The sequence below is a fragment of the Accipiter gentilis genome, chromosome 8 (genome assembly GCF_929443795.1).
Source record: "Accipiter gentilis chromosome 8, bAccGen1.1, whole genome shotgun sequence".
In the NCBI taxonomy this organism is placed as follows: domain Eukaryota; kingdom Metazoa; phylum Chordata; class Aves; order Accipitriformes; family Accipitridae; genus Astur; species Astur gentilis.
In genome coordinates, this window is record NC_064887.1 from 33893534 (window position 1) to 33909995 (window position 16462).

Below are 16462 nucleotides of genomic sequence, written 5' to 3' on the forward strand. Positions count from 1 at the left end.
TGTTGCTGGCTGGATTTCAGTTCTCATCACGGTCAGAGAATTTATTTCGGCCCCCACATGAGCTGAAATGCGTGGGAGCGTACATCCCCTTTGGACACAGGGCCTTGCCCTTAAGTTCATGCCTAGAATGTGTCCCCCCTTTTTCCCTTTACCTCAGGTGTGGTTAGAGACTCAGTGTTTCACTGTTCAAAGCTTTGCTCTCCAGTACTATCTCTGTGTGCACTAGTTCCTTCAGCACTTTCAAAGGACTCTTTTCAGGACTCAGGGCTTCCCTGGTGGGAAGGCAATGAAAGAGGAGGACTGACTCCCCTTTCCCTGTTAGTACCAGTACTTTCTTTTATATTGTTGGGTGGTTTTTAGAATCAGGAATCACTGAAGAACTTAGACCTGACCAAGAGTCTCATAATTGGGATTAAGTGGAGCACAGCCTTTCAGATTTTTGCCCATTGTTGGGAAGCTGTGAATGGTAGCTCCCTGCTATGCCAGGGTCTGTGGTCTACTGGGGTGCATTTAGAAAGTCATGGCTACAGCAACCAATAATGCTAAAAAAGCTGATAAAATACATAGGATCTCCTCTGGGGTTGTCTGAAGGGCAGAGAGATTGCCACCACTCCCTCAGCAACATATTTTTTGTCATGGGGTGGTTGGTTGGTTTGGGGGTTGTTCTTTTTCCTTGAAAGAAATACATTCCCTGCGGGCAGATTCCCGACTGTGGCTTTGGCAAAATAGGGAGCTTAAAACAGAAAGTCCACCTGCCCCAACTGCTGACTTGACAACTGTGATGCTGGAATAAGCTGTGTGCCTGAAGGGCAAAGGTGGAAAGATGTAGCAGGCAGTGTACTCGGTCGCTCTCGCGGTTCGCTATTGTGTGCACAGTAATGCTCTGTTCAATCACAGCCAATGTGTTTTTATGAGACCTCTGCCAATCCGTTGGTGGTCTAACAGCTGCTAGGAAATTTTCCTGAAGGGCTAGGCTGGGGTTTTTTCCATAATGACTGTCCTCTAGGAAGTTAGCGTAGTATCGCAGGCATTCATGCCCCCACCTGTATGCAAAGCATTTCCTGTTCTGGTTAGGGACAGAAGCTGAGCGTTAGCTGGAAGGCCTGTGTTACCTGCTCAAATGTATAGGCACCAGAGGAGCCTATGAAGAGCAAGCATCAGTTATCTCAGAGCTCAGAAATCCTGGGTAAAAAGAGCCATTTATGGTTATAGGGCTGATAGTGGCTTTTCAAGTGCCATTCAGAACTACTGAATTATCTCATTAGCCACTAACTGCTGGGACCCTGAATGCAGGTCACAGCCATTCCTGAAAGAAGCTGGGTGGCAGTCCCAGACCCCTCTTATATAGAGGTGTGTGTCATGTCACCCAGCTTCAGTGCCGAGCACAGCTGTTGATCTCTGCCTGCTCAGCCCAGGACAGGAGTGGCTGCAATGCCGTGGGTCAGGAATGAGCTGCCTTGGCAGAGTGGGGTGGAAGCCAGCTGCCTCCTTCCCAGATGCTTCGGCCGCTTAGATCTGCAGCAAGAAGCTCCAGTCACTCACAGAGATGCTGAGAGGGGGAGTAAAGGAGCTGGGTGAAGAAGGAAGAGCAGTTTGTGGCTGTCCAGAATAGAAAAGAGCTGACACAGGAACATGTATGCCCCATCATTTGGGGACCTTCACGCTGCCTGCACCAGCAGCTACAGGCGGGCCCCTCAGATCAGAAATGTGACTGTACCCGTCAGGCCACTGAGATTTCTCCCCTTGGTAAGGATCTCAGCTAGTCCTTGGTTCAAAAATACTCAGGCGTCTGATTTCAGATGGATTTAAATATCTTGAGTATTTGGCTGGTTCTGGTCTCGCTGTTCTGGAGACTTAAGACTTGTACGGGTGTTTCCCTGGTGATTTTGCTCTGTGCGGCTTTCCTGTGTTCACACCTTTCTCTGCAGTTCGCCCAGATGCAGGACTACGCTGACACAGATTTATTCTAACTGGGACAGGCCTGTGGTATATATGTCATGCTCACGTTCCCCAGCAATACGTGCCCCTCCGGGCTGGGGAAATAAATACTAACCTAGTATCCTCCTGCTGCTGAACAAGAAAAGCAGCTTTTGCTCCAGATATGTTCATTACGCTATTTGGCATAAGGTAAAAGGGCTTTAATTGTCCCACAGTCTTCAGGGCATCAGCAAATCGGTACTTTGGGTGCTGACCCCACAAACAAAGCAGGATGCAATTAAACAGTTTGAAAATTGATATTGACAATGAAGTTTTTATACCTTCCAGTACAACATTTGCAGTTGACTTTGGTCAAAGATGGGATGTGCGTCATCGTAAAGAGCCCTTTCTGACAGACTCGCCAGAATGGCAGCCCAAAGGTCTTGCATCAGCTGATAATGAACACGGAGGAGTCCAACAATGTGGAATCTGCCTAACTTAGAACTGGCCCCAACCCAGTTTGTGGCAAGCTGGGTGCCTTCCCCATGGGAAAGGTCACCCCAGCAGCTGGAGGGAGAAAATTTGGTGAGTCAGGAGTCTTGGAGTTATTATTTCAACCTAACTGTAATTCCTCCATGTGAGGATTGGCGTTTTCATTGCCAAGACTCCGCATGTAACTTGCAAGTTTTTTATTTCATTTTAGTCTCTTTAGTACATGTGGAAGTGGCTGAGTACGTACCACACTGGTACCAGGCTGTATGACCATTCTTTAGTCATTTCTCCAGGTTCCCACCGCACTTTTTTGGCTTATGAGGGCCACAGCTACCTACAGGCCTCTACTAGAGTGAGTCTGGAATGAATTTGATAAATGAATCCTAAGCATGCATGACACAAACACACTCATTGCTACAAGTGTTTCTTTAACCACTGCTCCCTTATCAGCATGAAAAACAAGTATGTTGAGTATCTTGGGCAAATACACTTTTGCAGATGCTACCCACCAGAGCTACAAGCCTTATCAGCAAACTGGTTCAGGGATAACATTTGCAATTCAATAAGCTTTGAATTGCTGTCAGTAAAATGCTCATCTTTCCTGAAAGCCTTAGGGCATCCTGCTAACTCACTCCCGTCCTCTCTGAGACCGCATCAAGATCTGTCACTGTGACAAAGTCCACGTAGACTTCCCACACACGCTGCCCTCCAATTTATGTCCTGCTGAAGTACAAGGAACATAAAAAGGAGGACAAAGCAGATGCTGACTAGCTAAATAACAAATCTCTCCTTCCCACCCGCAGATGGGTCTGAAATATTTCTCTCTGACAGAAGTGATATTTATTAGGAAAAATTAGCTAATGATTAATAGCTGTGCAGTAATACACTGATGTGGTAAATAAATAGCTTAAAACGAGGAGTGCACGCACAGCAATAATAATAGGCTTTCCTCCTATCAGCATGGATGAGTTGGACAAACCATGCTGAGAATTAAAGGGCATTTTAATCCTTGCTCTTAGAGCAAAATAGCCGCAGCACCAGCGGGCCTTTGTGTAGGGGAAGTCCATATAGTAGGAACTGTGGTGAAGGATTGCTCTTGGGCTATCAAGCAACCACCATAAAATGCTGTGGTTTGCAGTCACTCTGAACTTGGGCTGTTCAGGAGTCAATACATATCCACTATTCAAACTGACTTCCCTTTTCCCACACCTTTCCTCCCACTTGACCTCTGCTCCCCAGCCCTTTAGTGATGTTTGAGGAGATATCCTAGGAATAAGGACAAATGAAAAAATGAACAGGACCTGTATGAAACTCTCAGGGAAAAAGATCCAAAGAAATAGTTTCCCAGCGATGCCTCTGTGCAAAGTACAAACTTGTTACCAGACCTCCTAGAACAACTGCACAGAGAGTGGGTACGTTAGGAAGAAAGATTTTCTTGCTGTTGGAAGATGAGGGAAAGTGATGCTTGCGGAAGATCTTCCCAATCCCGAAGTCCAGGATCCAAATGGAATAAAATACCATACCGCTGCAGGCCATGGGGAAAGCAGCAGCAATCTTCAAGCTCTGCTTCATATCAATGGGGAGGAATTTTGAGTGGGCTTGAAAATTTCTGTTTGGATGCTCTCCTGGGTGATGCAGTGCCTCCCAGGTATGCTTGCTGGGCCAGAGAGCTGACCCACGAGTGTAACAGCATTTGTCCTAGGGATGCAGCACATTTACCTGGCTGCTTTGTATAGTCCTTTCCAGCTGATAGCTGCCTTCCCAAGGTGTATGCCCAGATCCCGCTGTCATCCTACAGGTTTGGCAAGTTGGCTAGTGCTGCCTTCCACACAGAAGCATGTTGTTGTAGTGCAACGCAGGCAACTGCTGTGCCTGACCCTCTCCACCCCTTCCACTCTCACGCAGCTGTAATAAAAAACATTAGGGTTTGCTGTGCAGTGCACGCAAGTAGCATTGCATTTCTATAGTGCCTTGTAAATACTGGATTATACTTTTTTTTTCAATTAACTCTTGGCCTATGTTGACTTCTCTTGCTTTGACTGACTAAACCAAGACTGCAGATCTCAGCAACCAAGATGATAATGTGAAGGACCCACATTAATAGACTAGTGATAAATCCAGATCCTTCCTCTTCTGTTTTGGGAAAACCTACCTCATCTGCTGGGCCCTTAGGGCCATCACTCTGGAGCTCAGGAAAAATTTTCAAGCATTGAGAGGTAGAAAAGGTGATAATATTTGCATTTGTAGCCTCCACACACCATATTTCTGAAGGTTCTTCACAACGTAACCCACTTTCCTATGAGAAATTTTCAACCCAACAAACAAGAACAAATGTTGAGACTATGAGTAAAGAACCTTGTGTTTCTGTGAATGAGGGGCGGTAATATCTCTGTTCAGAAGTTGGGGGCTTTCCACATAGAGGATATGCAGTAGATCTAGCTGCCTGAGCTTTGGACAAATACCGGATAACACATGGAAAGCTGTTGGTTAAACTGGAGATCAGAAGATTACTACCAGACTGGAAGGTGAGTAAGAATATGTCTGAAAAGGAGGGTAGTAAATTGTCATGAACTGCAGTTCCGAGATCTTGTTTAGCCTTTATTTTGACCTCAGGAGGAACAGCAGGAATGTGCTAACAAGACTGCTTAGGATGCCAATTTGGGAGCCATCTTCAAACATGCGAGGACCAGGATATCTTGCAAAATTAACTGAATGGGCTGGGATAAAAAGAGCAGGGGTTCAAGTGGGGGAAAAGTAAGGAAACTATTGAATGTACGTACAGTAAGAATACTGCGATGGGGCTTGGATGCTATCATTAATGATTCACTGTGTTGTAATACATGATGGAACCCCACCTGGCCTATCAGCCAGCTAAACAGTAGGCATAGCAAGGCTGTTCTGCATGCAAACCACACTGGAGCCATGGGAGCACAATGCAGTTCACATTTCTTTTGCAGGGGCGGAAATTTGTTGCCCATATCAGGTATTTTAATTTCTCCCATGCGCTCCAAGTCGACAGAAATCCTGAGGAAAATGAACTACACAGTCAGGTGGGCTGGATTATTTGCTTACTGGTAACGTGGCTAAAAAGAGACTTCTGTGGCTTTTGTGCCACGCTGGGCAACATTTTGGAGGGTGCTAATTGCCCTGGGAACGTCATTGGCACATTGCAGTGCGTTATTCAAAAGGGGAAGGATCACCTGAAGATTGGCCTTTCCAGCTCAGTCCAAAATGCATGCTAGGCAAGCAGGACGAACCTAATCCTGAATGAAGGAAGTTCATCTGCGTCTGAGGATTTTAATAGTATGTTCCCAGCAGAGGCTTTGTGGGGCTTACCTTTACTTTATGCTAAGCTACAACACAATGACATCCACTCGGAAATTGGGTATATTCGCTTCCTCCTGAGACACCCAGTTTGCCAGGAACAAAATCAACGCAGAAGCAAAGCTTTTGCTTGTGATTGTATGCTGCAAATTGTGGAGGTAAGAAATCCGGTAAGATGTGCACCTTCCTGAGTCACAGTCTTTCCTGCTGGTGCCTCTCTTGTCAAGCACAGGTTTCTGGAGCCAGAAGAGCCCCCTGCAGAGTTGAAGGCAGACAAGAATAGTGCTGTAAAATCCCCTGAGCTCAGCTCTGACTGAAGCATTAGTGGATTTAAAGCACAAATTTATCATAGTCATCAGAGCATGCAGATTTCTGAGATGACATAAGCAAATCCAAAGTAATGCTACGCTATCCTTGCAGCCTTGAATGCACAGCTTTGGCTGTCATGAGCAGAAATCCTTTATGTTTATAGTTCAGTGGAGTATTGGAGAAAGCCAGTTTTGTAATGTTATCTCTAAAACCCTAAAAGCAGTCTGTGCACTCATATGGTCGTCTGTTTCCAGAGCAATGTATTCATGAGTTAACCCAGGAAGGAGCTTTATCTAGCTGCATTGCTTCTGTTTTTCAGTGGCAGAAACGGAGTCAAGCAGGCAACGTGACCGGCTCAAGATTGTATAGCAAGTCACTATTTCCCAACACTTTTATTTGCCCGGTGCTGCATCTGTGTCCTCGGATGTCCCAGCTACAACTTAAAGTCCCCCTGTGTCAGACCCTGTGGCCTGGCCCAAGGCTTATTTTCAGATCTGGTGCTCTGATGTCTCTGTATTGGCTTTGTGTGGCAAGGTTTTGGTAGCAGGGGGACTACAGGGGTGGCTTCTGTGAGAAGCTGCTGGAAGCTTACCCTGTGTTCGAGAGAGAGCCCGTACCAGCCGGCTCTAAGACGGACCCACCACCGGCCAAGGCCGAGCCAATCAGTGATAGTGGTAACGCCTCTGGGATAACATATTTAAGAAGGAAAAAGAGTTGCTGGGACACAGAAATGGCAGCTGGAGAGAGGAGTGAGAACATGTAAGAGAAACAACCCTGCAGACCCCCAGGTCAGGGAAGAAGGAGGGGGAGGAGATGCTCCAGGTGCCGGAGCAGAGATTCCCCTGCAGCCCGTGGTGAAGACCCTGGTGAGGCAGGCTGTCCCCCTGCAGTCCAGGGAGGTCCACAGTGGAGCAGATATCCACCTGCAGCCCGTGGAGGACCCCACGCAGGTGGATTCCCAAAGGAGGCTGTGACCCCATGGGAACCCCATGCTGGAGCAGGCTCCTGGGAGGACCTGCGGATCTGTGGAGAGAGGAGCCCACGGAGCAGATTTTCTGGCGGGACTTGTGACCCCGTGGGGGACCCGTGCTGGAGCAGTTCGTGAAGAACTGCAGCCCGTGGGAAGGACCCACGTTGGAGAAGTTCGTGGAGGACTGTCTCCCATGGGTGGGACCCCACGCTGGAGCAGGGGAAGAGTGTGATGAGTCCTGCCCCTGAGGAGGATGAAGCAGCAGAGATAACGCGTGATGAACTGACCGTAAACCCCATTCCCGATCCCCCTGCACTGCTGGGGGGTAGGTAGAGAATCCGGGAGCGAAGTTGTGCCCGGGAAGAAGGGAGGGGTGGAGGGAAGGTGTTCTGAGATTTGGTTTTATTTCTCATTACCCTACTCTGGTTGATTGGTAATAAATTGAGTTAATTTTCCCCAAGCTGAGTCTGTTTTGCCCGTGACAGTAATTGGTGAGTGATCTCTCCTGTCCTTATCTTGACCCACAAGCCTTTTGATATATTTTCTCTCCCCTGTCCAGCTGAAGAGGGGGAATGATAGAACAGCTTTGGTGGGCACCTGGCGTTCAGCCAGGGTCAACCCGCCACAGTCTCCCAGCTCTTCTTGCTGTATAGGAGTGCGGCAACCTTATGGCCTGGCCCTCCATGCATGTTTCTGCTTTGGGGCAGTAAAGACAGTATGTAGCACAGCAAATTCCAAATGGGATAGTGGGACTGCTGCCAGTTGGGAGGGAAAGCTGGGCTCACACTGCGTCTTTCCTTATAGCAGATTAGAAATCATCAGCACTGGTTAAATTACTGCTTCTTCTCTTCCCGTATTTAAAAACTGATTCAAATAACTGGAGAAGCTGGGGAAGAAATGCTGCACCGTAAGTTGTGATTTTTCACTAAGAAGATTTAGGAACTGAATTTTCAAATAGATTGTGCTCATAAGTGGTACAGGCCAGAGCCCTTAATGCCTGACACACACCCCAAAACTTATCCCAGGCACAGAAAGGGTGGAAGCCCAAGAAGAGCTCTGGTGGAAATCACAGCAGTTCAGAACTTGTTCTGTACCATTTCTCCAGTGCCTGCCAACACTGGGATCTTCCAGTTCAGTTGCTTCTGCAAATCACATCCCAAACAGACCTGGCCCCCTTCCACCTCTCTCTTATTTGCATTCCCTGAAATGTGAGCTTTAACAATTAAATCTTTTATTTTTGCATACACCTTCTGGACACTTTTGCACTGATAGAGTCATTTTAAAGGTCAGGCTGAGTAGGGAAGTGCAGGGAATTTAAATAAATCTCTCTACCCCAGACACTTGAAGAAGGAGAAATCACTTTGGGCTAGATATTGACCTGATACACACAGAAGGATACCAGCATTGTGAAGGGCATCACACTGAATAATGCAGTGGTCCAGAAATCAGAGTCATGCAAAGCTGATTTTTAGCTTCCATTGTCCTGTCTTGTCCTCCCCATGTCGTATTTTCAGAAGAAACAGCACACAATCTCAGTCACTATATTTTACAGATACCAGATAATACAGGCAGGAGATAGGGACCATATAACAACACAAGATTTTGGATGCTTATCTTTTGTCTCTTCCTTAACTTATGGTTCTGCAAAATCGGGCTGGAAATCTTGCAAAGACTGAGACATCTGCTCCTTTTATCTCAGATGTCAAGGTAGAATGTAGATGCTTAACTGCTCAGAGTAAATCTAGCTTTTTTTTTTTTCCAGATATTAAAATGATTTCAACGTTACAACAAGATTTTAGCAGGGACAACATTGGTTTCACGCTCCCCCATCCAGCATATTATGCTTCAGCAGTGTCTGTTTTCAAAGATCACTGTTCATGCAATGTCAAACAAGTCACTATCACCTTTGCTGGTACGTGGAAAGTGGGAAAAATCTCCTGTCAGTAACAGCACTTCCATCCCCTAAAGCTATGCTTTTTATGCACTGACCTGTATCCCATTATCTCTGCACAGACATTACTTTTGTTTACCTGCCACTTTCTTGCCCTGCAGGCCAGTTTTACAGCAATTCTCCCCAACAGTGCAGCCTTCAGGTACAATCTGGGTGCCTGTAGTAATTATGTTTGAAGGTTAATGTTTCATGAAAATATCAAAGCATTTCTGCTCCTCAGCTTTACTGCTGACTTTGGTAAAAGCCGGAGGTTTTTTTTTTCCCTTGTTTGTTTGTTGTGGTCTAATAGTAATCTGCCTGGCAGCTTGATGCTTGTTTCTGTCTGGGGTTTAATCTACCTGAATGAACTTCAGTGAAATATGGACTGTGGCTTTGGTCATCTTTGGAAGGTGAGGAGCTCTGAATGTCTTTTTCTCCCTGAAAATTCTCCTGAGTGTTAAAAGGATATTTGGAGCTGTGTCATCAGGCTGTATTTGGCCGAAGATTTAATCAAAGGCCAAAACCAAGGTGCTTGTGCTAGTGACAGAAGGGCAAACCCAAAATATTTATCTTCTGGTTTTGCTAGATGACATAGAAAAGGGAAGACTGAAATAATAACTGTTCTAGCTGTAAAAAGAATCCTTTTTCTTAGAAGTTAGTCTGTCATATCTCTTCTAGGTTTTGTTTTTCCTACACAACCTGGGGGAAAAAACCCTTCCATAAAAATAAAATTCCTGCACTGTGAAAATACTCTAAATGGACAAGAATTTCCTGAACCACCAGTAGCAATACACAAAAGGTAGGGAGATGGGCACAAACTGAGAGAGAATGGGGTTACATTTCATCAGAGGTGCTGCTGCCTTTGCTCACAGTACACTCAAGGCATCAGATTGACATGCAGAAAGTGGTCTTGGTCCCGAAATTGGCGGGCAACTGATTGTATCTGCAGAGAAAGGTTAGAGATGCTGCCTCTCTAAATTATGCAGAAGAAGAGAGAGATCGGTGAGAATGCACACATTTGATTCCCCCAAGCAATATTCTAGCAGCCACTTGCCAGGCTACTCGGTTTGGTCAGGCATTGAGATTCACACCTGTGCAGCTGGTTATCAGATTCAGCCGGGGCAGAGGTTCCAAAGAAGACGTACTGAATTGCCCAGGAAAGGTACACCTCAGCTAACTCTCCTGGCTTTATTGCACATGTGAATGTGGCTGTTAGAAACGAAAGCAGCTTGTCTAGCAATGTATCCTCTCTGCACAAGGGCGGAAGGCACTATTGACAGCGTGGTGTCACAGAGCAGAGTGCAAGTGTAAGAGCTGAAGAAATTGGGCTGCTTGGGCAAAGAAAATGGATTACAAAGCACAGGGTTCCCAAACTCCCTTGGCATTACAGATTTGCCCTAGCAAGGGGTCAGATTTTTCAGTTATTTTGATGATAAAATGCCCGCTGAATTCAAATCAAGGCAGTTCTGCATCTTCCCTCTGGTTTTCCTGGTAGCAGAAGCAACATGGGGATGGGGGGGGCATGGCCGCAGCCAGAGGACAACCTTATCTTCCAGGTTCCCCTCAGGAAGCCTCACTGCCTGTCCTGCACAACCCACCTTTTCTCCGCCTTCCTGCCACTTCACAGACTGACATTAATACACGTGTGCTAGAGCCTGCCTGAATTGGCTACTTCCCTTTCTGCTGTAAGTAAAACCATAATAGTCCTTTAATCAATGCACTGTACAAATCATTACTGCATATAAAACTAGCTTTAACTGGTTGTGTCACCAATGAGCTGAAAAAATTAAATAGCTGCTCTAAAACGTTGTGAAATACTGGTTTTACAAGTTAGATTTTGTGTGGGAGAAGAAAGGCCGGCTGAATTTTTTTCATGTTGTTCATGTATGATTTTCAAATCTTAATTGGTGAATGTGATATACTTTGATAGCTAAACATATCGTTCCAGTTTTGTGGTGAAAATATTATTTAAATGAAAATAAATATGGGCCTCCATACGTAGGTGAGAGAGAAAGCGCACAAGGGAATGCTTGAAGTGAATAGGTTTGTGAATAGATAGGTGAATAGTGATATAGATAGTGAATAGATAGGAAAAAAAAACCAGTTTTGCTTACATGCAGCACACATTGGCTTAAAATGTATTTCAGAATTTGCATATGTTTTGGACTATTTAGCTGAAAATGAGGCACTGCATCTAATTATAATCTCAAAACTCATGGACAAATGCTACAGGCTCAGCACTTTGAAATGTAAATATAACCACAATAATGATACTGACATGGGGGTAATAAAGAGGTAAAAATGAGCCATGCCTTCCAAAAAGTTAAGAAAGAGTACCTGGGGCAGGTGGGAAGGACAGGAATAGTGATGAGAAATAGTATAAAGGTTTCTAACATGTCACAGTTATACACAGGACTTGAGTCCATCTAATCCAGAACCTGCTCCCCAAAGAGTCACAAAGTGGAGGTTTGGTGTCACTCAAAAAAACAATGATGCATCTAGCTGATGGTGATACTGAGGGTATTTGGGATGTGGGTGAGGTGATGGCATCTGCCTGACCTTCACTTGTCACAAATTTATGCCTTAGAGCCTGAGAAGTGCTGATGTGTATTTGAGCATTAATTAGGTCAGAGGTGAACTATTTAATTATTGGCCAACCAACAGAGCTAGAGCTGGCTTTGAATTTCTCAAGGTCCCTGTCATTCAAACTGTAAAGTTTATTTAGAGAGCCATTCTGTTCTTGAAAACTGGGACAAGAAAAACCTTCCTTAAAAGCATCTCCAATTCTAAAAGTAGTTTCAAGCGTTATGTCAGAAAAAGTGGTGCCTCATCAGAGAAATAAAAAAAATTTATTAAAAGGCAGGTGTAGGAGAAGTTTTACATCTTAATCACTCCCAAAATCACTGCAGAGAGAAGAGGTCATGGTGCTATGCCCAGCCAGCTGGTTATTTGGAAGATGGTTAGTGAATTGTTCAAAATTTGCAGATACCGAAGATGGTGATGGCTGATGTATATAATCTCAGAGTAACGATAAACCCCCAGCTTTTGAAGGCGCAGGCTACTAAGGAAACAACACTGTTCAGACGTGTAACAGCTCAAGCTGTAAGACAGCAGTGTCCAAGCAGAATTCTCTAGTGCCTCAGCTTAAAAAAACAGTGTTGTGTGCCTGCCTGGTACTAGGTACCCAGAGCATGGGCAGAGGAATGGTTTGGAAACCTTCTCATTACCACTGGGTGGAGCTGAAGCCCTTTTTGTTCAAGCTGCCCCTTTCGTAACTTGTCTTTCCTAGAGAAAAACTGTGAATCAGGCTGTTTACAGATCAATTTGGAGAGCTCATTATACTGATGACCTCATTCTTCTGGAAGGGGAGGTCAGTGAATGTATTTCATGGGGGGTGGGGGTTCTCCAACAGTATGCAGTTGTTTGGACCTAAATGTCAGACGCAGCCAGGACTTGCGATGAATTTTTAACACAGTCAGACAGTCATATAAAATCATTGTTGTCTTTAAATGCCTGTAATAAACCAGCCAGGAGGCTCTGACCTGAATAAGTGAAGGGAAAATACAGCTGAAAGAAACTTATCCGGGCGAGGAATGTGTATGTTAAACAATAAGTTTTCTTTGTTTCTCAATTTGGCTTTCTGCTCTAAATGATTTTGAGTGACAGCACCGGATCCATAAAGGACAAGATGGGAGCTTGGATCAGGATAGACGTAAGGAAAATAGGACTTGTTTTGAAAGCAAATTCCAAGCAGATGGGCAGGGCAGCAGGAGGGCACAAGCAGTTGTCCAGATCACTTGGTGCTCGTTACTTGTTCTTTGTCCCGTCCCACTTAGCTCCCTGTTTTCCACCTGCAACCAGACTCCCCTTATCTCATTCTGATTTCTCGTCTCAGTGTTTTGCTAAAATTGCCCTTTTTTTCCACCGCTGGGTCAGACCAGAGCCTAGTCTCTTGAAGTCTGGCCATTTAGGCAGTGGAAATTTAAGAGCTTTCTGCCCTGACCTGTCCCCATTGCCCCTCTCCCGGAGCGTGGCCGATACACAGCAAAGGCGGCACGGTGGGCTGTGTCTCTGTTCTGTGCATGCCACAGATCACCACCTAGACAAGCAGCTTATAACACTAGTGAGCTGAGCTTCCTGAGATGTGAATCCTGGTGGTCAGCAGCTCCATTTCATGATCCCTGTTGGATTTAGCTATGCTGGCTGAACATCTCTGCACCTCACAGTTCTGGGAGCAAAAACATCTTCAGCTGAATCCAGCAGAGGCTGTGGCTTCAAGCTTTTAGCACTACAAAGGTCTGCCTGTACAGCTGTGCCAGAAAAAGCTATAGCTGTAGATGTACCACTGTTGACCAGCATGTGCATTTGTTGCCTGCATTTACATTGTTCAGGCCATGAAAAGACATTCACATTGCAAACAGCCGTGACCGTGGAAGACCTTATTCTCCTCTTGTGGCTTGTTACTGTTCTTCTCCTGGAGGGAGGCTGCAGCCCTCTTTATGTGCGGGCAGAAGAGATTGTGCCCTAGCCCACTTCAGGCAAGGTCCATGGAGTGATTTAAAGTGCTGAAGAAAGTGGTTAGTGCTAACTCATCCAGCTTTGTCCAAAGCGTGAGAGAATGCTCACAGGATTTCTTTTGTGGGGTGGTAACACCCAGCTGGCAGATGCTGATGGACAACTGTGAAGCAGAACATCTTCAGTCAACTCAGCCAGAAGGGCTAGATGAGGATGTCTGCTCACTGGCCTTGGGAGATGGGACAGCTAATTTGGCAGAAAAGCTCTTCCTGTTGGCCACGTTGCTAATAGGAAGCCATGCTGACACAGCTCTCCTGGTACAAGTACAGCTGTGAAGATACTATGGCATGGAATATCCCTTGTTTTCACTTTTGAAGTCATTCTGAACATTTTCAAGATGTATGAAGTTCTCCTGTTACTTGGTAGTTCCCTGACACACCCCATTACCAGTCTCACCTCTTCTCTGCTCCTTTCATTTCTTCTCTTCTTTGTAAACCCATGTCAGAATCAGCACACACAGTGCACTCCAGTCACCAAAGGCTTCTGGCTCCGCTCTTGAGTACAGTAACAAGTCAGACACCCCTGATTTTGGTCCATACTTCCCCTGTACTTTTTGTGCTTTGCCCTGGGTCACTGCTGATACAATTAGAGTAGACCAGCATAACGTATCATTAGACCATGACATAAAATGCATGTGTAGTACAGCTTATTGATTGAAACTGGTAGAGGGATCTTCTGATGTCGTAAACATGCTTGGATATGAGGGTGGTGATGTGATTGTAATCTCTGCATCTATTCCCTGTCCCATGTGATGATGAAAAAGGGTAACTATTACACTCGTTAATAATTTAGGAAGCTAAGCAACAGCACCTGGAAATTAGGTGTCAACTTTGCAAGATTTCCACAGAATGAATAAGGACGAAAAATAGGTCAGGCAAAGTTATACTTTTGTCTATTTTAGAGAGGGGAAGGAAGTATTTTTAGCAAGAAGAAAATGCTTTCTCTGCCTAGCTATGCAACACAAGGAGGTACCCATAACAGATGAGCTTTATTACACACGATTGCTCTAGGCCTGACAGATCACTGATGCTTTCCACAAATACTCTGCAGGAGCTTCGGTTGGTCGGTGGGTACCTGTGCTGGCAGTCTCTGCGGTGATTTGAAGGGTCACCTTTATTTTCTCCTTTGGCTGAGACATATTGTGTAATTCCACAGGGCTGTGTTCTGGCATGGATTTGTCTAGTTTCTGATAGTAATTTTCCAGAGCTAGCATCCTAAAACACTATTTCTCAAATTTATTTTTCCATGCTTTCAGTACTGAAGAAAAAGAAAATATGTAAGACAGTTATGCATGTACTTGTGCTCTGTGAGACAACAAGGGGTATGTTAGCGCTAGAGAAAGTTTGTGCTGATATACAATTGAATAGGCTATGACAGATTCAGCTCTAAAAAGAGTTGGAGTTCTGCACTCTGTGCTGTCTATTCTGCCGTAACTTTTATTACTGGAATATTTCTCTCTTACAATTTTTAATTCCTCCATCACCTTTCAGGCTGACAGTGTGGATCATGGATCTTTAAAATTGCTTTCAGTGGAGCATTATTATTGTTTATATGTAAGAATACTATTTAAAATTTGAAGCCAAGTTAAGAGTTATGGCATAGGGTGTGTACGTTTGGCATCTCTCAACAGTAATAATGTTAAAAAGCAAAACTTCTATTTGTAAAAATATGTCATTACAATTCTAGCCAAGGAAAGACTGCTTTTAAAATTAAACACCTATGTTCTTAAATCAAACTGCTCAATTACTTTTCAGTATATAGCAGTACAATAAGTATATAGCAGCCAATTAATTGCTCTGTCTTAGGTGATTTTTTTTTTTTCCCTAGATAGCTCCAGGACCTTTGCAACTGTTCCTTTCAATCTTTGTGGCCAGTGGGGCTGTTGTGGTCTGAAAAATAAGCTGTCAAACCACATATTACCAAACCACTTATTACCAAAATAAAAGCCGCATGCCTTCCTCGCTCTGCATTCATCTCTACAACAAGAGCAGCACCTCTGGAAAAGTAGTTGGGAGCACCTACAGGACACAGTAGACTCATCTTCTGATCAGCTGAATTAGTTTTTATGGACATCAGGTGTTGACGAGTTTTTTAATCCCAAAGCACCCCAGCAATGTGAAGTGTGTATATTAAAGCACATGCAGGGTGAATATTTAGCCAAACAAAGGCTGGTGTTGGGATTGGTACTAGTGTAGTAAGTTTTTATTCTTTAAATAAAAAGAGGATGTCACAATGACTGTAACAAGATCTCAGATGCAAATGAAGTGTGGAGACAGACCAAGTTAAGAAGGTAGGCCAAGTCCTATCATCTTTCCCTTATAGGGGAGAGGACACTTTTCCTGGGTAAAAGAGCACATCGTGGAGGGTTTTTCCCTCTACCCCATCACCTAAAGCAGTGCAATCCATAACTGCATCAGGAGTTATTTTCCCAGGCTCTGATAAGCTTTAGTCATTTTATATTTCATATTTGAGTTTATTGTATCACTTTGTGTTCCAGAAAGATATAATACTATCAAGTCATATTTCTAAAAAAAAAAACCAAACACAAAACCACCAACTTTTTCTGCAGCTTTTGGATTTTACTGTGGGGAAGTATAAGCCATTAGAAGCTCCTGTATTTTACAGCTGATATGTGCTTTTACAGCCTCAGTTCTTCAGAGCAGTAGGAAATGTTCTTCCACATTATAGAAACCTCAGTTTTACATACATGCTGGTGGGCAGGAATCCTGCTGGATAGTTCCCAACACGTGTGTCTTTATATTGATAGAGATCTTAGGGCTGCTTTTATTTTTTAAACCATAGCAATATTTCAGTAGTATTGTATGCAATTTATTATTCTGAGATGCCTTTTTTTAAGTTTCTAGAATGTGAGCTATGAGTGCAACTTTTATAGCTTCTCTGTCAAGAAGGGTGTACCAGAATGACTCTTTATCTAGAAATGCCAG